At 39.3% G+C, this 23,571-nt stretch overlaps 1 long non-coding RNA gene across 1 annotated transcript; it reads left to right on the top strand.

Moving 5' to 3' along the window:
- The first annotated feature begins 16,859 nt into the window (after window positions 1–16,859).
- Window positions 16,860–21,385, top strand: LOC135969089 (uncharacterized). Its single transcript, XR_010584170.2, has 2 exons — window positions 16,860–17,018; window positions 17,688–21,385. It is a non-coding gene; the product is annotated as an uncharacterized lncRNA (long non-coding RNA).
- Window positions 21,386–23,571: the final 2,186 nt, after the last annotated feature.

Raw genomic sequence — 23,571 nt, 5'->3', positions numbered from 1 at the left:
TCATGAAGCCAGAAGAGGGCACTGTTAGGTTGAAGGAACATAGAGGCCTATGTGAGAAGTGCTATAGATCCAACTCTCTTTCATAACTTACAATGCTCAAAAGATGACAATAGAAAATAAAACTAAACCCACCTCTGAGTGATAGTAAACTGTTTTCATTTAGTTTTTTAAATTGAGAAGTTGGTTGATTAATTTGATTTCTTTTGAAAATTAGCTTTTCTTTTTAAAGTTTTTTTAATTTTTAAATTTTTTTATTTCTATAGGTGTTTTGGGGAACAGGTGGTATTTAGTTACATGAGTAAGTTCTTTAGTGGTGATTTGTGAGATTTTGGTGCACCCATCACCCAAGCAGTATACACTGAATCCAGTTTGTAGTCGTTTATCCCTCATGCCCCTCCCACCCTTTCCCTGAATTCCCAAAGTCTATTTTATCATTATGATGCCTTTGCGTCCTCGTATCTTAGACCTCACTTATGAGTGAAAACATACGATGCTTGGTTTTCCATTCCTGAGTTATTTCACTTAGAATAATACTCTCCAGTTCCATCCAGTTTGCTGCGAACGCCATTAATCCGTTTGTTTTTATGGCTGAGTTGTATTCCATCATATATATATAACAATTTTGTTAACCATTCGTGTGATGGGCATTTGGGCTGGTTCCATAGTTTTGCAATTGTGAATTGTGCTGCTATAAACATGCATGTGCAAGTATCTTTTTCATATAATGACTTTTCCTCTGAGTAGATGTGTAGTAGTGGGATTGCTGGATCGAATTGTAGTTCTATTATTAGTTCTTTCAGGAATCCTCACACTGTTTTTCATATTGTTTATACTAGTTTACATTCCCTCCAGCATTGTAGAAGTGTTCCTTTTCAATGGCATCCACGACAACATCTATTATTTTTTTGAGTTTTTGATTATGGCCATTCCTGCAGGAGTAAGGTGGTATAGCATTGTGGTTTTGATTTGCATTTCCCTGATCATGAGTGATGTTAAGCAGTTTTTTATGCTTGTTGGTCATTTGTATATCTTCTTTCGAGAACTGTCTATTCGTGTCCTTAGCCCACTTTTTGATGGGATTGTTTGTTATTTTTTCTTATTGATTTGTTTGAGTTCATTGTAGATTCTGGATATTAGTCCATTGTCAGATGCATAGATTGCGAAAACTGCCTCCCACTCTGTGGGTTGTCTGTCTACTCTGCTCACTCTTCCTTTTGCTGTGCAGAGGCTCTTTAGTTTAATAGTCCCACTTATTATCTTGGTTTTTGTTTTAATATTCCCACCTATTATCTTTGTATTTAGTCCAACCTATTTATCTTTGTTTTTGTCACATTTGCTTTTGGGTTCTTGGTCATGAATTCTTTACCTAGGCCAATGTATAGACAGGTTTTATAGATGTTATCTTCTAGTTTTTTTTTTTTTTTTTTTTTTTTTTTTTGAGACGGAGTTTTGCTCTTGTTGCCCAGGCTGGGGTGCAATGGCACGATATCGGCTCACTGCAACCTCTGCCTCCCGGTTTCAAGCGATTCTCTTGCCTGAGACTCCCAAGTAGCTGGGATTACAAGCATGCGCCACCACCCTCGGCTAATTTGTATTTTTAGTAGAGATGGGATTTCTCCATGTTGGTTAGGCTGGTCTCAAACTCCCAACCTCAGGTGATCCACCCACCTTGGCCTCCAAGGTTCTGGGATTACAGGCATAAGCCACCGCACCCGGCCATCTTCTAGAATTTTTATAGTTTCAGGTCTTAGATTTAAGTCCTTGATCCATCTTAAGTAGATTTTTGTATAACCTGAGATGAGGATACAGTTCCACTTTCCTACATGTGGCTTGCCAATTATCCCAGAATCATTTGTTGATTAGGGTGTCCTTTTCCCACTTTATGTTTTTGTTTGCTTTATTGAAGATCAGTTGGGTGTAAGTATTTGGGTTTATTTCTGGATTCTCTATTCTGTTCCATTGGTCTATGTGCCTATTCTTATACCAGTACCATGCTGTTTTGGTGACTGTGGCATTATAGTATAGTTTGAAGTCAGGTAATGTGATGTCTCGGGATTTGTATTTTTTGCTTAGTCTTGTTTTGGCTATGTGGGCTGAATTGTTTTTTCTTTCTGTGAAGAATGTTGGTGTTATTTGGATGGGAATTGCATTGAATTTGTACTTGCTTTGGCAGTACAGTCATTTTCACAATATTAGATTTTACCCATCCATGAGCCTGGGATGTGTTTCCATTTATTAGTGTCATCTATGATTTCTTTCAGCAGTATTTTGTAATTTTCCTTGTAAAGGTCTTTCACCTCCTTGGTTAGGTATACTTCCAAGTATTTTGTTTATTTATTTATTTTGCAGCCATTGTAAAGAGGGTTGAGTTCTTGATTTGGTCCTCAGCTTGGTCACTGTTGATGTATAGCAAAGCTACTGATTTGTGTACATTAATCTTGTATCCTGAAACTTTGTTGAATTAATTTATCAGTTCTAGGAGCTTTTTGGAGGAGTATTTAGGGTTTTCTCAGTATACAATCATATCATCAGCAACAGTGACAGTTCAACTCTCTCTTTACGGCTCTGGATGGCCTTTATTTCTTTATCTTGTCTGATTGCTCTGGCTAGGACTTTCAGTACTATGTTGAATAGAAGTGGTGAGAATGGGCTTCCTTGTCTTGTTCCAGTTCTCTCATGGAATACTTTCAACTTTTCCCCATTCAGTATTATGTTGGTTGTGGGTTTGTCATAGATGGCTTTTATTACATTGAGGTATGTCTCTTGTATGCTGATTTTGCTGAGGGTTTTAATCACAAATATGTGCTAGATTTTGTCAAATGCTTTTCCTGCATCTATTGAGATGATAATGTGATTTTTGTTTTTAATTCTGTTTATGTAGTGTATCACATTTATTGATTTGCCTATGTTAAAGCATCCTCCTGCATCTTTGGAATGAAACCCACTTGATCATGGTGGATTATCTTTTTGACATGTTGCTGGATTCGGTTATCTACTATTTTCTTCCTTCCTTCCTTCCTTCCTTCCTTCCTTCCTTCCTTCCTTCCTTCCTTCCTTCCTTTTCTCTCTTTCTATCTTTCTATCTTTCTTTTTCCTTTTTTTTTCCTGAGGTGGAGTTTCACTTATGTCATCCAGGCTGGAGCGCAATGGCACAATCTTGGCTCACTGCAACCTCCTCCTCCTGGGTTCAAGCGATTCTACTACCTCAGCCTCCTGAGTAGCTGGGATTACAGCCATCTGCCACCTTGCCTGGCTAATTTTTATATTTTCAGTAGAGACGGGGTTTCTCCATGTTGGCCATTCTAATCTCAAACTCTGACCTCACGTGATCTGCCCGCCTCGGCCTCCCAAAGTGCTGGAATTACAGGCATGAGCCACCGCACGCAGTTGGTTAACTAGTATTTTCTTAAGGAATTTTGCATCTATGCTCATCAGAGATGTTGGTATGTAGTTTTCTTTTTTTGTTATGTCCTTTCCTGGTTTTGGTATCAGGGTGATACTGACTTCATGGAGTGATTTAGGGAGGAGTTTCTCTTTATCTTGTGGAACAGTGTCAATAGATTGGTACCAATTCTGTTTTGAATGTCTGATAGAATTCAGCTGTGAATCTGTCTGTTCCTGGACTTTTTTTTTGTTGTTGGTAATTTTTAAAATTACCATTTCAATCTCTCTACTTATTATTGGTCTCTTCAGGGTTTCTGATTCTTCTTGATTTAAGCTTGGAGGGTTGCATATTTCCAGAAATTTATCCATCTCCTGTAGGTACTCTAGTTCATGCACGTAAATGTTTGCATAGTAGTCTTGAATGATCTTTTGTATTTCTGTGGTGTCAGTTGTAATATCTCTCATTTTTGTTTTTAATTGAGCTTATTTGAATCTTCTCTCTTCTTTTCTTGGTTACTCTTGCTAATGATCGAACAATTTTATTTATTTATTTTTTTTAAAAAACAGCTTTTTATTTCATTTAATCTTCTGAATTTTTTTGTTTCAATTTCTTTTAGTTCTGCTCTGATCTTCATTATATTCTTTTCTCCTACTAGGTTTGGGTGTGGTTTGTTCTTGTTTTTCTGTTCCCTTGAGGTGTGATCTTAGATTGCCTATTTGTACTTTTCAGACTTTTTGATATAGGCATTTAAGGCTATAAACTTTTCTCTTAGCACCATCTTTGCTGTATCCCAGATGTTGCAATAGATTGTGCGACTATTACTGTTCAGTTCAAAGAATATTTTAATTTCCGTCTTGATTTCATTGTTGACCCACTGATCATTCAGGAGCAGGTTATTTAATTTCCATGTATTTGCATGGTTTTGAGGGTTCCTTCTGGAGTTGATTTTCAATTTTATTTCACTGTGGTCTGAGAGAATACTTGATTTAATTTCAATTTTCTTAAATGTATTGAAACTTGTTTTGTGGCCTATCATGTGGTCTAGCTTGGAGAAAGTTCCATGTGCTGATTTATAGAATGTATATTCTGTGGTTGTTGGGTAGAATGTTCTGTAAATATATGTTCAGTTTATTTATTCTGGGATATACTGTAAATTTATTGTTTCTTTGTTGACTTTCTGTCTTGATGACCTGTCTAGTGCCATCAGTGAAATATTGAAGTTCTCCACTGTTATTGTGTTGCTCTCTACCTCATTTCTTAGGTCTAATAGTAATTGTTTTATAAATTTGGGAGCTCCAGTGTTAGATGCATACATATGTAAGATTGTGATATTTTCCTGTTCGACAAGGCCATTATATAATGTCTCTCTGTCTTTTTAAACTACTGCTGCTTTAAAGTTTGTTCACTTTTGGTGTCCATTTCCATGGAATATCTCTTTCAATCCCTTTACCTTAAGTTTATTTGTTTCCTTATGTGTTAGGTGAGTCTCCTGAAGACAGCAGATAGTTGGTTGGTGAATTCTTATCCATTCTGCAATTCCATATCTTTTAAGTGGATCACTTAGGCCATTTACAGTCAATGTTAACATTAAGATGTGAGGTACTATTTTCTTAATTGTGCTATTTGTTGCCTGAATATCTTGGTTATTTATTTATTTATTCATTTATTGTATTTTTGTTTTTTAGGTCCTGTTGAATTTGTGTTTCAAAGAGGTTCTGTTTTGATATGTTGCCAAGATTTGTTTCAAGATTTAGAGCTCCTTTTAGAGTTCTTGTAGTGCTGGCCTGGGTGGTGGCAAATTCCATCAGCATTTGTTTGTCTGAAAAAGACTGTATCTATCTTTCATTTATGAAGCTTAGTTTCACTGAATAGAAAATTTTTGGCTGATAATTGTTTTGTTTAAGAAAGCTGAATAGAGGGCCCCAATCCCTTCTAGCCTGTAGGGTTTATGCTGAGAAACCTGTGGTTAATCTTATAGGTTTTCCTTTATAGATTACCTAGTTCTTTTGGCTTACAGCTTTTGGGATTCTTTTCTTCATCCTTACTTTAGATAAACTCATGACTATGTGCTTAGGCAATCATCTTTTTGTGTTGAATTTTCCAGGTGTTCTTTGAGCTTCTTGTATTTAGACATCTAGATCTCTAGCAAGGCTAGGGAAGTTTTCCTTGATGATTCCCTCAGATATGTTTTTCAAACTTTGAATTTCTCTTCTTTCTCAGGAACACCAATTATTCTTAGGTTTGGACATTTAACATATTCCCAAACTTCTTGGAGGCTTTGTTCATTTTATAAAATTATTTTTCTTTGTCTTTGTAGGATTGGGTTAATTTGAAAACCTTGTGTATGAGCTCTGAGGTTCTTTCTTCTGATTGTTTGATTCTATTACTAAGACTTTCCAGTACATTTTGCATTTCTCTAAGTTTTTCCTTTATTTCTGAAGTTGTGATTGTTTTATATTTATGCTATCCATTTCACTGAAGATTTTCTTAAGTTGGACTTCACCTTTCTCTGGTATCTACTTGATTAGCTTAATGATTGACCTTCTGAATTCTTTTTCTGACAATTCAGGGATTTCTTCTTCATACCATTTCTTCTTGGATCCATTGCTAGTGAACTAATGTGATTTTGGGGGGGTTGTTAAAAATCTTGTTTTATCTTACCAGAATTTTTCTTCTGGTTCCTTGTCATTTGGGTAGGCTATGTCTGAAGGAAGATCTGAGATTTGAGGCTGGCGTTCGGATTCTTTCGTCCCATGGGGTGCTCCCTTGATGTAATACTCTCCCCCTTTTCCTAGGGATATATCTTTTTGAGAGCTGAACTGTAGTAATTTTTATTTCTCTTGTGGATCTAGCCACCCAGCAGGGCTACCATGCTCTGGGCTGGTACTGGGGGGTGTCTGCAGAGTCCTGTGATATGAACCATCTTCAGGTCTCTTAGCTGTGGATACCTGCATCTTATCCAGTGGAGGTGGCAGGAGAGTAAACTGGACTCTGTGAGGCTCCTTAGTTGTAATTGTTTAATGCACTAGTTTTGTACTAGTTGGCCTCCTGCCAGGAAGTGGTGCTTTCAAGAGAGGATCAGCTGTGGTAGTATAGGGGAGGATCCGGTGGTGGACAGGTCCTTAGAACTCCCAAGAGATTATGACCTTGTCTTCAGCTACTAGCATGGGTAGGGAAGGACCATCAGGTGGAGGCAAGGTTAGGCCTGTCTGAGCTCAGATTCTCCTTGGGCAGGGCTTGATGTGGCTGCTGTGAGGAATAAGGTTGTGGTTCCCAGGTCAATAGAGCTATGTTCCCAGAATTATGGCTGCCTCTGTTGTGTCATACAGGTTGTCCAGGAAGTGGCGGACAGCTGGCAGTTATAGGCATCACCTAGGATCCACACAACCCAAAAGGCTGGTGTCACTCTCACTGTGCCACCTACCCTCCACAGCACTGAGTTTGTTTCTAGGCAGTGGGCAACGAAGGCTGAAAACTTGTCTCCTTTGGCAGGGCTTTCATGCTTCCTCACCTGTCAAGTCTGCACAACAGATTCATGCCCTCTTCTACGTTCTGGCCAGGAAACTTAATTTGGTTGGAATTGTCACGAAGTCCAGCTGGAGATTTTCTTCTTCCTGTGTTTTTTTCCCAGTTTCTCTGGCAGTCCTCCCCAAGGACCCCTGTGAGACAAGTTAGAAATGGCTTCCCTGGGTACCCAGAGAGCCCACAGGGCTTTTCCTGCTGCCTCCTCTAACCCTGTATTTTGCTAAGCTCTTCAAATTGTCTCAGCTCCAGGTAAGGTCAAGTCCTTCTGTTATTTGGACCTTCAGGTTCCCCAGTGTGGGTGTGTATTCGAGGGTAAACAATTCCCATTTCCCACTCTCACAGTTTGGGCACTCAGAGTACTTGGGCTGTCTCCAGGGTCCTGCAGAAGCAATCTGCTTTCTTTCAAAGGGTCTGTTAATCCTCACAGCTTTCCTGGTATATTCCCACAGTAGTTCTTGGAGCAAAAGTTAACAATGTGAGTCTCCACACGCTGCTCTGTCCATCCAACTGGGAGCTGCAATTTAGTCCACCCTTCTGTCTGCCATTTTTATAAATCTTTTGTTGAGCTTTAAAAAATATGCTTGCTGGCCACATGCATGTCTTTTTTTGAATAGTGTTCCTGTCCTTTGCCCACTTTTTAATGGCATTGTTTGTTTTTTCCTTGTAAATTTGTTTAAGTTCCTCAGAGATACTTAATAGAAGACATTTGTCAAAAGCATAGATTGCAAAATTTTCACTCATTCTGTGGGTCATCTGTTTGCTGATAGCTTCTTTTGCTGTGCAGAATCTCTCTAGTTTAATTGGATCCCATTTGTCCATTTCTGTTTTATTGCAATTGCTTTTGTCATCTTCGTTATGAAAACTTTGCCCATTTCTATTTCCAGAATAGCATTAGTCTGTCCTCATGCTGCTGGTAAAGACACACCCAAGATTGGGTAATTTATGAGGAAAAAGAGGCTTAATAGACTCACAGTTTAACGTGGCTCAGGAGGCCTCACAATCATGGTGGAAGATGAAAGGCAAATCTTACATGGTGGCAGGCAAGAGATAAATGGAAACAAGTGAAAGGGGTTTCCCCTTATAAAACCATCAGATCTTGTGAGGCTTATTCACTACCACTACCAGGCTTATTCAGTATGGGGGAAACTGCCCCCACCACTGGGTTCCTCCCACAACATGTGAGAATTATGGGAGCTACAATGTAAGATGAGATTTGGGTTGGGACACAGCCAAACTATGTCAGTTGTTTTCCAGGTTTGTTATGGTTTTGGGGTTTACATTTAAGTCTTTAATCCATCTTGAGTTAATTTTTGTATATGGTACAAGGAAGGGCTCCAGTTTTCTTTTTTTTTTTTTTTTTTTTTTTTTTAATTTTTTTTTTTAATTTATTTATTATTATTATACTTTAAGTTGTAGGGTACATTCATCTTCTGAATATGACTAGCCAGTTATCCCAGCACCATTTATTGAATAAGGAATCATTTCCCCATTGCTTGTTTTTGTCAGGTTTGTCAAAGATCAGATAGTTGTAGGTGTATGGTCTTATTTCTAGGTTTTTTTATTCTGTTCCTTTGGTGTGTGTATCTGTTTTTGTACCAGTACCATGCTATTTTGGTTACTGTGACCCTGTAGAATAGTTTGAAGTCAGGTAATGAGATGCCTACAGCTTTTTTTTCCCCTAGTTTTGTGAAGAAAGTCAGTGGTAGTCTAATAGGAATAGCATTGAATCTATAAATTGCTTTGGACAGTATGGCTATTTTAATGATATTAATTATTCCTATCCATGAGCATGGAATGTTTCTCCGTTTGTTTGTGTCATCTCTTATTTCTTTCAGCAGTGTTTTGTAGTTCCTCTTGTAGAGACCTTTCACTTCTCTGGATTGCTGTATTTTTAGACATTATATTATTTTTGTGGCCATTGCGAATGGGACTGCATTCCTGATTTGGTTCTCAGCCTGATTGTTGTTGAGGTATAGAAATGATAGTAACTTTTGCACATGCATTTTGTATCCTGAGACTTTGCTGAAGTTTTTTATCAGCTGAAGAAACTTTTGGGTCAGGGCTATGAAATTTTCTACATATAGAATTATGTCATCTGGAAACAGGCATAATTTGACTTTCTCTATTTCTATTTGGATGCCCTTTATTTTTTAATCTTGCCTGATTGCCCCAGCCAGGGCTTTCAAAATTATGTTGAATAGAATTGGTGAGAGAGGATATTCTTGTCTTGTGCTACTTTTCAAGGAGAATGCTTCCAGCTTTTGCTCACTTGGCATAATTTTGGCTGTGGGTTTGTAATAAAAGGTTCTTATTTTTTGGGGGTATGTTTCTTTAATACCTAGCTTATTGAGAGTGTTTTTTTTTTTTTTTTTAAACAAGAAGGGTGTTGGATTTCATTAGAAGACTTTTCTGCATCTATTGAGATAATCATGTGGTTTTTTACTTTAGTGCTGTTTATGTGATGAAATACATTTATTGATTTGCATATTTTGATATGTTGAACTGACCTTGCATCCCAGGGATAAAGTTTACTATATCATGGTGGATAATCTTTTTGATGTGCTGCTGGATTCGGTTTGTGAATACTTTATTGAGGATTTTTGCATTGAGGTTCATCAAGGATATTGGTCTAAAGTGTTTTTTTGTTTTTGGTGTCTGTGTGTGTCTGCCATGCTTTGGTATCAGAATAATGGTGGCCTCATAGAATGAGTTAGGGAGGAGTCCCTTCTTCTCAATTTTCCAAAATAGTTTCAGCAGAAATGATACCCGCTCTTCTTTGTACATCTGGTAAAATTCATCTGTGAATTCATGTGTTCCTGAGCTGTTTTTGGTTAGTAAACTATTTATTACTAATTTAATTTTAGAGCTTGTTATTGGTCTGTTGAGGGATTCTGTTTCTTCCTGGTTCAGTCTTGGGAGGGTGTATGTGTTCAGGAACTTATTTTTTTCTATATGTTTCAGTTTATGTGCATAGAGGTGTTCATAGTATTCTCTGATGGTTGTTTTTATTTTGGTGCAGTCAATGTTTGTATTTTCTTTTTTATTTCTAATTTTGCTTGTTTGAATTTTCTTTCTTTTCTTATTTAATAGTCTAGCTAGTGGTCTACTTATTTTTATTTTTATTTTTTCAAAACAAACCTTCCTGGATTCATTGACTGTTTAAATAATTTATCGTGTCTCAATCTTCTTCAGGTCTGAGTTTGGTTATTTCTTGTCTTCTGATAGCCTTGAGGTTGGTTTCCTCTTGGTTTACTAGTTCTTTTAGTTGTGATGTTAGCTTAGTAAATTGAGATCTTTCTAACTTTCCGATGAGGACATTTTGTGCTATAAATTTCACCCTTAACACTGCTTTATCTGAATCCAGAGATTCTGGTATGCTATTTTGTTTGTCTCATTAGTTTCAAAGAACTTGATTTCTACCTTAATTTCATTATTTACTCAAAAGTCATTGAGGAACAGGTTATTCAACTTCTATATAACTATGATTTTGAGTGTATTTCTTTTTTTTTTTTTAGTGTATTTCTTAGTGTTGATTCCTAATTTGTTTGTGTCTGAGAGATTGGTTGTTATAATTTCAGTTCCTTTGCATTTACTGAGGAATTTTTCATGTCTGATTATGTAATTGATTTTGGAGTATTTGCCATGTGGCAATGAGAAGAATGTGTATTCTGTTCCTTTTGGGTGGTGAGTTCTGTAGATGTCTATCAGGTCCATTTGATTCAGTGCTGAGTTCAGGTCCTAAATATCTTGGTTAATTTTCTGCTTTGATAATCTGCCTAATACTGTCTGTAGGGTGTTGAAGTCTCTTATTATCATTATGTTGGAGTTTAAGTCTCTTCAAAAGTCTCTAAAAGCTTGCTTTATGAATCTGGGTGATCCTGTATTTGGTGCATATGTATCTAGGATAGTTAGGTCTTTTTTAATTGAACTATTTTCCATTACATGATACCCTTCTTTGCCTTCTTTGATCTTTGTGGATTTAAAGTCTGTTTTAGAATGGCAACCCCTGCTTTGCTGTTTTCCATTTGTTTGGTAGATTTTTCTCCATTCCTTCATTTTGAGCCTGTGGGTCCTATTGCATGTGAGATGGGTGTTAGTTAATAATGGTGTATTGCAGTCTGAAGTTGACCTGAAATGATTGAGCTTGGTGGGGCCTCTGCCATTACTGAGGCATTAGTAGGCAGTTTTCCCAACACCATTTATCAAATAGGGAATCATTTCCCCATTGCTTGTGTGTGTCAGGTTTGTCAAAGATCAGATGGTGGTAGATGTGTGGTGTTATTTCTGAGACCTCTGTTCTGTTCCATCGGTCTACATATCTGTTTTGGTACAAGTACCACGCTATTTTGGTTACCGTAGCCTTCTAGTAAAGTTTGAAGTCAAGTAGCATGATGACTCCAGCTTTGTTCTTCTTGCCCAAAATTGCCCTGGCTTTGCGGGCTCTTTTTTGGTTCCATATGAAGTTTAAAGTAGTTTTTCTCAATTCTGTGAAGAAAGTCAGTAGTAGCTTGATGGGAATAGCATTGAATCTTTAAATTACTTTGGATAGTAAGGCCATTTTCACGGTATTGATTCTTGCTATCCATGAGCATGAAATGTTTTTCCATTTGTTTGTGTCCTCTCTTATTTCCTTCAGCAGTGGTTTGTAGTTCTCCTTGAAGAGGTTCTTCACATCCTTTGTAAGTTGGATTCCTAGGTATTTTATTCTCTTAGTAGCAATTGTGAATGGGAGTTCACTTATGATTTGGCTCTCTGTTTGTCTGTTATTGGTGTATAGAAATTTTTGTGATTTTTGCACATTGATTTTGTATCCTGAGACTTTGCTGAAGTTGTTCATCAGCTTAAGGAGATTTTGAGCTGAGACAATGGGGTTTTCTAAATATAAAATCATGTCATCTGCAAACAGAGACAATTTGACTTCCTCTCTTCCTATTTGAATACCCTTTATTTCTTGCTCTTGCATGATTGCCCTTGCCAGAACTTCCAATACTATGTTGAATAGGACTGGTGAGAGAGGGCATCCTTGTCTTGTGCCGGTTTTCAAAGGGAATGCTTCCAGTTTTTGGCCATTCAGTGTGATATTGGCTGTGGGTTTGTCATAAATAGCTATTATGTTGAGATATGATCCATCAATACCTAGTTTATTGAGAGCTTGTGAAAGGCTGTTGAATTTTGTCAAAGGCCTTTTCTGCATCTGTTGAAATAATCGTGTGGTTTTTGTCATTGGTTATGTTTATGTGATGGATTCCATTTATTGATTCGAGTATGTTGAACCAGCCTTGGATCCCAGGGATGAAGCCAACTTGATCGTGTTCGATAAGCTTTTTGATGTGCTGCTGGATTCTGTTTGGGCCAGTATTTTATTGAGGATTTTTGCATCGATGTTCATCAGAGATATTGTCCCAAAATTCTCTTTTTTTATTGTGTCTCTGCCAGGCTTTGGTATCACATGGTGATGGCCTCTTAAATGAGTTAGGGAGGATTCCCTCTTTTCATATTGATTGGAATAGCTTCAGAAGGAATGGTACCAGCTCCTCTTTGTACCTCTGGTAGAATTCAGCTGTGAAGCCATCTGGTCTTGGACTTTTTCTTTTTCTTTTTCTTTTTTTTCGTTGGTAGGCTATTAATTACAGCTTCAATTTAAGAACCTGTTAATGATCTATTCAGAGATTTAACTTCTTTCTGATTTAGTCTTGGGATGGTGTATATGTCCAGGAATGTATCCATTTCTTCTAGATTTACTAGTTTATTTGTGTAGAGGTGTTTATAGTATTCTCTGATGGTAGTTTATATTTCTGTGGGATTGGTGGTGATATCTCCTTTATCATTTTTATTGCATCTATTTGATTCTTCTTTTTTCTTTTTTAGTCTTACTAGCATTTTATCTATTTTATCTTTAAAAAAACAAACAGCTCCTGGATTCATTGATTTTTTGAAGCATTTTTTTGTATGTGTCTCTATCTTCTTCAGTTCTGCTGTGATCTTAGTTATTTCTTATCTTCTGCCGGCTTTTGAATTTGTTTGCTCTTGCTTCTCTAGTTCTTTTAATTGTGATGTTAATTGTCAATTTTAGATCTCTCCTGCTTTCTCTTGTGGGCATTTAGTGCTATAAATTCCCCTCTACACACTGCTTTAAATATGTCCCGGAGATTCTGGTATGTTGTGTCATTGTTCTCATTCGTTTCAAAGAACATCTTTATTTCTGCATTCATTTCGCTATTTACCCAGTAGTCATTCAGGAGCAGGTTGTTCCGTTTCCATGTAGTTGTGAAGTTTCTAGTGAGATTCTTAATCCTGAGTTCTAATTTGATTGCTGTGTGGTCTGATATACAGTTTGCTGTAATTTCTGTTCTTTTACATTTGCTGAGGAGTGTTTTACTTCGAATTACGTGGTCAATTTTGGAATAAGTGCGATGTGGTGCTGAGAAGAATGTACATTCTGTTGATTTGGGGTGGAGAGTTCTGTAGATGTCTGTTAGGTACGCTTGGTCCAGAGCTGAGTTCAAGTCCTTGATATCCTTGTTAATTTCTGTCTCATTGATCTCTCTAATATTGACAGTGGGGTGTTAACGTCTCCCATTATTATTGTGCAGGAGTCCAAGTCTCTTTGTAGGTCTCTAAGAACTTGCTTTGTAAATCTGGGTGCTCCTGTATTGGGTGCTTATATATTTAGGATAGTTAGCTCTTCTTGTTGAATTGATCCCTTTAGCAATATGTATGGGCCTTCTTTGTCTCTTTTGATCTTTGTGGATTTAAAGGCTGTTATATCAAAGACCAGGATTGCAACCCCTGCTTCATTTTGCTTTCCATTTGCTTTGCAGATCTTCATCCAGTCTTTTATTTTGAGCCCATGTGTATCTTTGCATGTGAGATGGGTCTCCTTAATACAGCAACTGATAGATCTTGACTCTTTATCCAATTTGCCAGTTCGTGTCTTTTAATTGTGGTATATATAGCCCATTTACATTTAAGGTTAATATTGTTATTTGTGAATTTGATCCTGTCATTATGATGCTAGCTGGTTATTTTGCCTGCTAATTGATGCAGTTTCTTCATAGCGTTGATGGCCTTTACAATTTGGCATGTTTTTCAGTGGCTGGTACTGGTTGTTCCTATCTGTGTTTAGTGCTTCCTTCAGGAGCTCTTGTAGGGCAGGCCTGGTGGTGACAAAATCTCTCAGCATTTGCTTGTCTGGAAATGATTTTATTTCTCCTTCACTTGTGAAGCTTAGTTTGGCCTTAGTTTGGCTGGATACAAAATTCTGTGTTGAAAATTCTTTTCTTTAAGAATGTTGAATATTGGCCCCCACTCTCTTCTGGTTTGTAGAGTTTCTGCAGAGAGATATGCTGTTAGTCTGATCGGCTTCCCCTTGTGGGTAACAGGACTCTTTCTCTCTGGCTGCCCTTAACATTTTTTCCTTCATTTCAACCTTGGTGGATCTGACAATTATGTGTCTTGGAGTTGCTCTTGTCGAGGAATATCTTTGTGCTATTCTCTGTATTTCCTGAATTTCAATGTTGTCCTGCCTTCCTACTTTGGGGAAGTTCTCCTGGATAAGATCCTGAAGAGTGTTTTCTTACTTGGTTCCATTCTCTCCATCACTTTCAGGCACACCAATCAAATGTAGATTTGGTCTTTTCACATAGTCCCATATTTCTTGGAGGTTTTGTTTCTTTCTTTTCCCTCATTTTTCTCTAATCTTGTCTTCTCAGTTTATTTCATTAGTTTGATCTTCAATCACTGATATCCTTTCTTCCACTTGATTGAATCAGCTATTGAAGCTTGTGTATGCTTCACAAAGTTCTCGTACTATGGTTTTCAGTTCCACTAGGTCATTTAAGCTCTTCTCTACACTGGTTATTCTAGTTAGCTGTTCGTCTAACCTTTTTTCAAGGTTTTTAGCTTCCTTGTGATGCATTAGAACATGCTCCTTTGGCTCATAGAAGTCTGTTATTACCGACCGTCTGAAGCCTACTTCTGTCAACTTGTCAAACTCATTCTCCTTCCAGTTTTGTTCCCTTTCTGGTGAGGAGTTGTGTTGCTTTGGAGGAGAAGAGGCATTCTGGTTTTTGTTATTTTCAGCCATTCTGCTCTGGTTTCTCCCCATCTTTGTGGTTTTATTTACCTTTGGTCTTTGATGTTTTTGACCTATGTATGGGGTTTTGGTGTGGATGTCCTTTTTGTTGATGTTGATGCTGTTCCTTTCTGTTTGTTAGTTTTCCTTCTAACAGACAGGCTCCTCAGCTGCAGGCCTGTTGGAGTTTGCTGGAGGTCCACTCCAGACCCTGTTTGCCTGGGTATCACCAGCAGAGGCTGCAGAACAGCAAATATTGCTGCCTGATCCTTCGTCTGGGAGCTTTCATCCCAGAGGGGCACTCACCTGCATGAGGTGTCTGTTGGCCCCTACTGGGAGGTGTCAGGCTACACGGGGGTCAGGGACCCACTTAAGGAGGCAATCTGTCCATTATCGGAACTCGAATGCCATGCTGTGAGAACCTATGCTCTCTTCAGAGCTGTCAGGCAGAGATGTTTAAGTCTGGAGAAGCTGTCTGCTGCCTTTTGATCAGATATGCCCTTCCCCCAGAGGTGGAATCTAGAGAGGCAATAGGCCTTGCTCAGCTGTGGTGGGCTCTGCCCAGTTCGAGCTTCCCTGCCAGTTTGTGTACACTGTGAACATGGAACGGCCTACTCAAGCCTCAGCAATGGTGGATGCCCCTCCCCCTGCCAAGCTCCCACATCCCAGTGAGCAAGGTTCCGTGGGGGTGGAACCCACTGAATCAGTTACGGGAGGGCATCTCCTTGTCTGTCGGTTGTGAAGACCGTAGGAAAAGTATGGTACTTGGGCAGGAGTGTACCACTCCTCCAGGTACAGTCACTAATGGCTTCCCTTGGCTAGGAAAGGGAAATCCCCTGATTCTTTGCACTTCCTGGGTGAGGTGATGCCCCGCCCTGCTTTGGCTTGCCCTCTGTGGGCTGAACCCACTTTCCAACCTGTCCCAATGAGATGAACCAGTTACCTATGTTGGAAATTCAGAAATTACCCATCTTCTGCGTCAATCTCACTGGGAACTGTAGACTGGCGCTGTTTCTATTTGGTCATCTTGGAAGTGACTGTGTTTTCTAATTTATATAAGCAGAAATCTGGAGAACAGGCACAGGAATGGATATTAAGGATGTGGAATAATGGTGGAAGGGAAATAAAGATGGATCAGGCTGAATTTATTGAAATATGGATCAAAAGATGGCCCATTGTGAGCATGCTGGAAATGTCTGATCTCCCTTGGTTTAATGTAGAGGGATGGATCCGAAGGCTTAGGGATATTGGAATGCTGGAGTGGATTAGTCACTTTAGACCTACTCATCCCAGGCAGGGCGTGGGTGGTGGTTCCAAAAGACAAAGCCTTGACCAACACTTTGCAAAATAGATTTGTGAGGGCAGCATCTGCATCCTTGAAAACCTCTGTGATTGCTCTTCTCTGTATGTCAGATCTTACAGTGGGAACTGCAGTCACTCAACCACAAAATTTAAGTGCAATGGGAATAATTGTATCCCAGGGAGGCAGAGGCAAAGTGGCAGTACTCAACTGTCAAAGGCTACATGAGCATAGTTACCATAATGGACAGCAGAAGTAAAACAGCAATCAGAATAGTCTGACATGTGTAGAGCTCTGGCACTGGTTAATCACAGTGTTCCTAGAATGAAATTAATAGGAAGCCTACTGCATTCTTACTTAATTTGTATAAGCAGAAATCTTCCAGGTCAATTGAACAAAACACTAATTTGAATTATAAAAATATAGAATCATGGCCCTTCAATGAATTTCCAGACTTGAACGAGTTTACAGACCGAGAACTCCTTGAATGAAGAGGAGGCAGTGTCCCCTTGAGGTAGGGTCCCACTGCTCTACTGACAATTTATACTGTTAATCTTTCTTCCATTTTCCTCAAGGAGACCTTCAGCCTTTTACCAGAGTAACTGTACTGGGGACAGGAGAAAAATCAGATTTCTCAGGGACTACTGGACACTGGCTCTGAACTGATGTTGATTCCGCGGGACCCAAAACGTCATTGTGGTTCTCCCGTTAAAGTTGAGGCTTATGGAGGTCAGGTAATTAAATGGAATTATAGCTCAGGTTTGATTTACGGTGGGTCCAGTTGGTCTCTGTAATCATCCTGTGGTCATTTCCCCAATGCCAGAACGGATAATTGGCATAGACATAGATTTAGCAGGTGGCAGAATCCCCACATTGGCTCCCTGACTGGTAGGGTGAGGGCTATTATGGTGGAAAAGGCCAAATGAAAGATATTAGAGCTGCCTCTACCTAGAAAAATAGTAAGTCACAAATAATATTGCATCCCTGGAGGGATTGCAGGGCTTAGTGTCACCATCAAGGACTTGGAAGATGGAGGGGTGGTGATTTCCATCACATTCCCATTCAGCTCTCCTGTTTGGCCTGTGCAGAAGACAGCTAGATCTTGGATAATGACAGTGGATTATCATAAGCTCAAATGGTGACTCCAATTGCAGCTGCTATACTAGATGTGGATTTATTGCTTGAACAAATTGAAACATGTCCTCATGCCTGGTATGCAGCCATTGATTTGGCAAATGCCTTTTTCTTCATTCCTGTCCATAAGGTCCACTGGAAACAATTTGACTTCAGCTGGTAAGGCCAGCAATATACATTTACTGTCCTACCTCAGGGGTACATTAACTTTTCAGCTTTTTGTAATAATCTTCTTTGCAGAGATCTTGATTGTTTTTTTCCTTCCACAGGATATCACACTGATCCATTACATTGATGACATTATGCTGGCCAGGCATGGTGGCTCACGCCTGTAATCCCAGCACTTTGGGAGGCTGAGGCGGGTGGATCACCTGAGGTCGGGAGTCGAGACCAGTCTGATCTACATGGAGAAACCCCGTCTCTACTAAAAATACAAAATTAGCTGGGCATGGTGGTGCATATGCCTGTAATCCTAGCTACTTGGGAGGCTGAGGGAGGAAAATCGCCTGAACCCAGGAGACGGAGGTTGCAGTGAGCCGAGATGAATCCATTGCACTCCAGCCTGGGCAACAGAGTGAAACTCTTTCTCAAAAAACAAACAAAAAATAAAACAAACAAACAAACAAAAAACCGATGGATGACATTATCCTGATTGGATTCAATGAGTGAGAAGTAGCAAACACACTGTACTTATTGGTGACACATTTGCATGCCAGGCAACTGGAAATGAATCTGACTGAAATCCAGGGACCTTCTACCTCAGTAAAGTTTCTAGGGGTCCAGTAATATGGGGCCTGTCTAGATATTCCTTCTAAGGTGAAAGATTTGTTGCTGCATTAGGCTCCTCCTAAAACCAAGAAAGAGGCACAACGTCTAGTTGGTCTATTTAAGTTTTAAAGGCAGCACATTCCTCATTTGGATGTGTTAATCTGGCCCATTTATTGAGTGACCCAAAAAGCTGCCAGTTTTGTGTAGGTCCAGAACAGGAGAGGGCTCTGCTACAGGTCCAGGCTGCTGTGCAAGCCACTCTGCCACTTGGGCCATATTAACCCAGCAGATCCAATGGTGCTTGAGGTGTTGGTGGCATATAGGGATGCTGTTTGGAGCCTTTGGTATGCCCCTGTAGGTGAATCACAGTGGAGACCTCTAGGATTTTGGAGCGAGACTCTGCTATCTTCCGCAGATAACTACTCTTCTTTTAAAAGACAGTTCTTGGCCTGTTACTGGGCTTTGGTATAAATGAATGTTTGGGTCATCAAGTCTCCATGTGACCTGAACTGCTTATCATTGAACTGCACAGCAGCATCCTATCATCAAATGGAAGTGTTATGTAGGTGATCTTCCTTAAGCAGGCTCTGAGGGCACAGGTAAGTTACATGAGGAAGTGGCTCACATATCCATGGTCTCTACTCCTGCCATCCTGCCTTCTCTACCCCAGCCTGCACCAATGGCCTCATGGGGAGTTCCCTATGATTACTTGACAGAGGAAGAGAAGGCTAGGGCCTGTTTCACAGATGGTTCTGCATGATATGCAGGCACCACCTGAAAGTGAACACCTGCAGCACTACAGCCCTTTTCTAGAACATCCCAGAAGGAGAGAGGTGAAAGGAAATCTTCCCAGTGAGAAGAACCTCAAACAGTACAGCTAGTTGTGCACTTTGCTTGGAAGGAGATGTGGTCAGATGTGCAATTATTTATTGATTCATGGGCTGTAGCCAATGATTTCAATGGTCATGGATTTGGAAGAAGTATGATTGGAAAATTGGTGACAAAGAAATTTGGGGAAGAAATATAGATGGACCTCTCTGAGCGGTCAAAAACTGTGAATATATTTGTATCCCTTGTGAGTGCTTGCCAAAGTTACCTCAGCAGAGGAGGAGTTCAATGATCAAGTGGATAGAATGGCTTGTTCTGTGGACACCACACAGTCTCTTTCCCCAGCCACCCCTGTCATTGCCTAATGGTCATGGTGGCAGGGATGGAGGTTACACATGGGCTCAGCAACATGGACTTCCACTCACCAAGTCTGACCTGGTTATGCCACCACTAAGTGCCTAATTTTCAAGAAGCAGAGACCAAAATTGAGCACTCAACATGGCACCATTCCCTGGTGTGATCAGCCACCTACTTGGTGACAAGTTGATTATATTAGACCTCTTCCATCATGGAAAGAACAGTGGTCTGTCCTCACTGGAATAGACAATTACTCTGGGTATGGGTTTGCCTATCCTGCACTCAATGCTTCTGCCAGGACTACCATCCGTGGACTCACAAAATGCCTTATCCACTGTCATGGTATTCCACACAGCATTGTCTCTGACCGAGGCACTCACTTTACAGCTAAAGAAGTGTAGCAATATGCTCATTCTCATGCAATTTATCAGTCTTACCATGTTTCCCATCATCCTCAAACAGCCAGATTGATAGAGTGGTGGAATGGCCTTTTGAAGTGACAGTTACAATCACAATTAGATGACAATACTTTGCAGGGTGGTGCATGCCCTGAATCAGTGTCCAATATATGGTACTGTTTCTCCCATTGCTAGGATTCATGGGTCCAGGAATCAAGGGGTGGAATTGGAAGTGGCACTACTCACTATCACCCCTAGTTACCCACTAGCAAAATTTTTGCTTCCTGTTCACATGACATTATGTTCTGCTGACTTAGAGGTCTTGGTCCCAGAGGAGAAATGCTGCTGTAAGGAGACACAACAATGATTCCATTAAATTGGAGATTAGGATTACCACCTGGCCATTTTGGGCTCTTCCTACCTCTAGGTCAACAGGGAAAGAAAAGAGTTAGTGTTGGCTGGGGTGATTTACCTGGACTATCAAGATGAAATCAATCTACTACTCCACAATGGAGGCAAGAAAGAATATGCACGGAAGATCCCTTGGGGTGTCTCTTAGTAGAACCATGCCCAGTGATTAAAGTCAATGGGAAACTACAACAGACCAATGCAGGCAAGACTGCAAATGGCTCAGATCCTTCACGAATGAAAGTTTTGGTCATTCCATCAGGTGAAAAACCACAATTCACTGAGATGCTTGCTGAAGGCAAAGAAAATACAGAATGGGTAGTGGAAAGTAGTCGTCAGTACCAGCTATGACCATGTGACCAGTGACCAGTGGCAGAAATGAAGACTGTAATTTTCATGAGTATTTCCTCCTCATTTTGTTAAGAACATGTTTGTGCATGTACACACTCGTACTTAGAAAATATCTTCATTTTATTTCCTTTCTTTTTCTTATCATGTGACATAAGATTTATCATGTGACATAAGACTTCGTATCAGCACTTAAGTGTTGTTAAGTTTATGTAATAGCATTTAGGTTAAGTGCGCTTCTGGTTGTACAAAGGATAAGTGTATTATGTTAGGCATAATTATGACTTTATTATTGCCTTTATCTGAAGATTATGTGTGATTTCAGGAGATGCGTGTTGGTTGAAGTGACCGGGGTGGACTTGTGATGGTTAATATTGAGTGTCAACTTGATTGAATTGAAAGATGCAAAGTATTTTTCCTCTGTGTGTTTGCGAGGGTGTTGCCAAAGAAAATTAACATTTGAATCCGTGGATTTGGAAACACAATCCCATCCTGAATCTGGGTGGGCACCATCTAATCTGCTACCAGTGTGGCCAGGATAAAGCAGGCAGAAGAAACTGGAATGGACAGACTTGCTGAGTCTTCGGGCCTTCATCTTTCTCCTGTACTGGATGCTTCCTGCCCTTGAACACATCAGACTCCAAGTTTTTCAGATTTTGGACTCTTGAACTTACAGCAGTGATTTTCCAGGGGCTCTCGGGCCTTTGGCCACAGACTAAAGTTTGCACTGTCAGCTTCCCTACTTTTAAGGTTTTAGGACTCGGACTGGCTTTCTTGCTCCTCAGCTTGCAGACAGCCTGTGGTGGGACTTTGCCTTGTGATCGTGTGAGTCAATAATCCTTAATAAACTCTTTCATATATACATCTATTCTAGTAGTTCTGTCCCTCTAGAGAATCCTCACTAATACTCCCACTTTCTTATTAAGGTAATTTGTTTCTTCCTTGTTAATTTGTTTAAGTTCCTTATAGTTTCTGGATATTAGACCTTTGTCAGATAATGTTTGTAAAATATGGACTAACCTCCAATTCTGTAGGTTATCTGCTTACTCCGTTGATAGTTCCTTTTGTTGTGCAGAAGATCTTTAGCTTACTTCGGTGCCATTTGTCAAGTTTTGGTTTTGTTGCAATTGCTTCTGGCATGTTTGTCATGAAACCTTTGCCAGGGTATATGTCCAGAATGTTCTGCTTTATGTTTTGTTCAAGGGGATTTTTAGTTTTAGGTTTTATATTTAAGTCTTTAATCCATCCTGGGTTATTTTTTCTGTATGGTGTAAGGAAGATATCCAGTTTGATCTGCATATGGCTAGCCAGTTATCTCAACACCACTTATTGAATAGGTTCCACCTTACTTGTATTTGTCAACTTGGTCAAATATAAGATAGTCATAGGTGTGTGGCTTTATTTCTCAGATCTCAATTCTGTTCGCTTGGTCTGTGTGTTTATTTTTGTTCTGGTTCCATGCTCTTTTGATTGCTGTATTATTATAGTATGATTTAAAGTTGGATGATGTGATGCCCTTAGTTTTGTGTTTTTTTTTTTTTTTTTAACTTGGGTCACAATTGCTTTGGCTATTTGGGCTCCTTTTTGTTCCATGTGTATTTGAAAAGTTTTCTTTAACTCCTTAAAAAATGCAATTGGTAGCTTAATTGAAATAACATTAAATCTATAAATTGTTTTGGGCAATGTAGCTATTTTAACAATATTGATTCTTCCTATTCACGAGCATTTAAGAGTTTGTTTCATTTCTGATTTCTTTCCGCAGTGTTTTGTAGTTGTCGTTATAGAGGTCATTTACCTCCCTAGTTAGCTGTATTCCTAGGTATATTTCTTTTATATATATTTTATATTTCTTTTGTGTGACTATTGTTAAAGGGATTGCTGGATTTGAGTTTCAGTTTTGGTATTATTGGTGTATAGAAATGCCAGTTACATTTGTACATTGATTTTTATTCTGAAACTTTGCTGGAGTTGTTTATTAGACCTAGGAGCCTGATTTTTTTACTTTTTCACATAGTTTATTACATCTCAATTTCTTAGTTCAACTTTGATTTTGCTTATTTTTTTTGTCTACTGCTAGCTTTAGGCTGGATTTGCTATTGTATTTCTAGTCCATCTATGTTTAATGTAACATTGTTAATTTGAGATCTTTCTGCCTTTTTTGATGTGGGCATTTAGTGGCATAAACTCTTAACACTGCTTTCACTGTGTTCCCATCATTCTGGTATGTTGTATCTTTGCTTTCATTAGTTTCAAACAACTTTTTGATTTTTGTCTTAAATTCATTGTTTACACAAAAGTAATTATGTAACAGGTTAATTTCCATGTAATTATTAGGTTTTGAGTGATCTTCTTAGTATTGATTTTAATTTTTATTTCACTGTGTTCCAAGAGTGTGGTTAGTATGATTTCAGTTTTTTTAAATTTTCTGAAAATTGCCCTATGGTTCAGCATGTAGTTGATTTCAGAGTATATTCCATGTGCAGAGAAGAAGAATGTATAATTGAACCCTCAGCACAGCACAGTGGCTCTTCAAAAATGTGGCCAGACTGCTTTTTGAAGCAGGCCTCTAATCCCATTTCTCCTCACTTGGTGAAACCTCCCAGCTAGAATCTCCAGCTACCCCGACAGTATTCTCCAGCTAACAGAGATTTCAAACCTCCCCAGGACAGAGCTCCCGGGGGAGAGGCAGGCCACCATCTTGGATTTTTAGCTATTTTGGTGATGGAGCCATTCTGGTCTTTGGGCTTTGGAGAGTCTGAGAAAATAGGAGTCTGAAGTAGATTCCAAGCACAACAGAGCTGCTCTATGAAAATATGGCCAGACTACTTTTTATGTAGTCTGGGTTTCCGATTCCATTTCTCCTCACTGGCCAGGACCTCATGTATTAATCTGTTCTCTTTCTGCTTACAAAGTTATATCTGCGAGTGGATAAATTATAAAGGAAAGAGGTTTAAGTGACTCACAGTTCCACAGGGCTGGGGAGGCCTCAGGGAACTTACAATCATGGAAGAAGGGGAAGAAAACACATCCTTTTACACATGGTGGC

Source organism: Macaca fascicularis, chromosome X (assembly GCF_037993035.2).
Source record: "Macaca fascicularis isolate 582-1 chromosome X, T2T-MFA8v1.1".
Classification (NCBI taxonomy): domain Eukaryota; kingdom Metazoa; phylum Chordata; class Mammalia; order Primates; family Cercopithecidae; genus Macaca; species Macaca fascicularis.
Note: the sequence above shows the minus strand (reverse complement) of the source record. Positions and strands in the feature narration are given on the sequence as shown.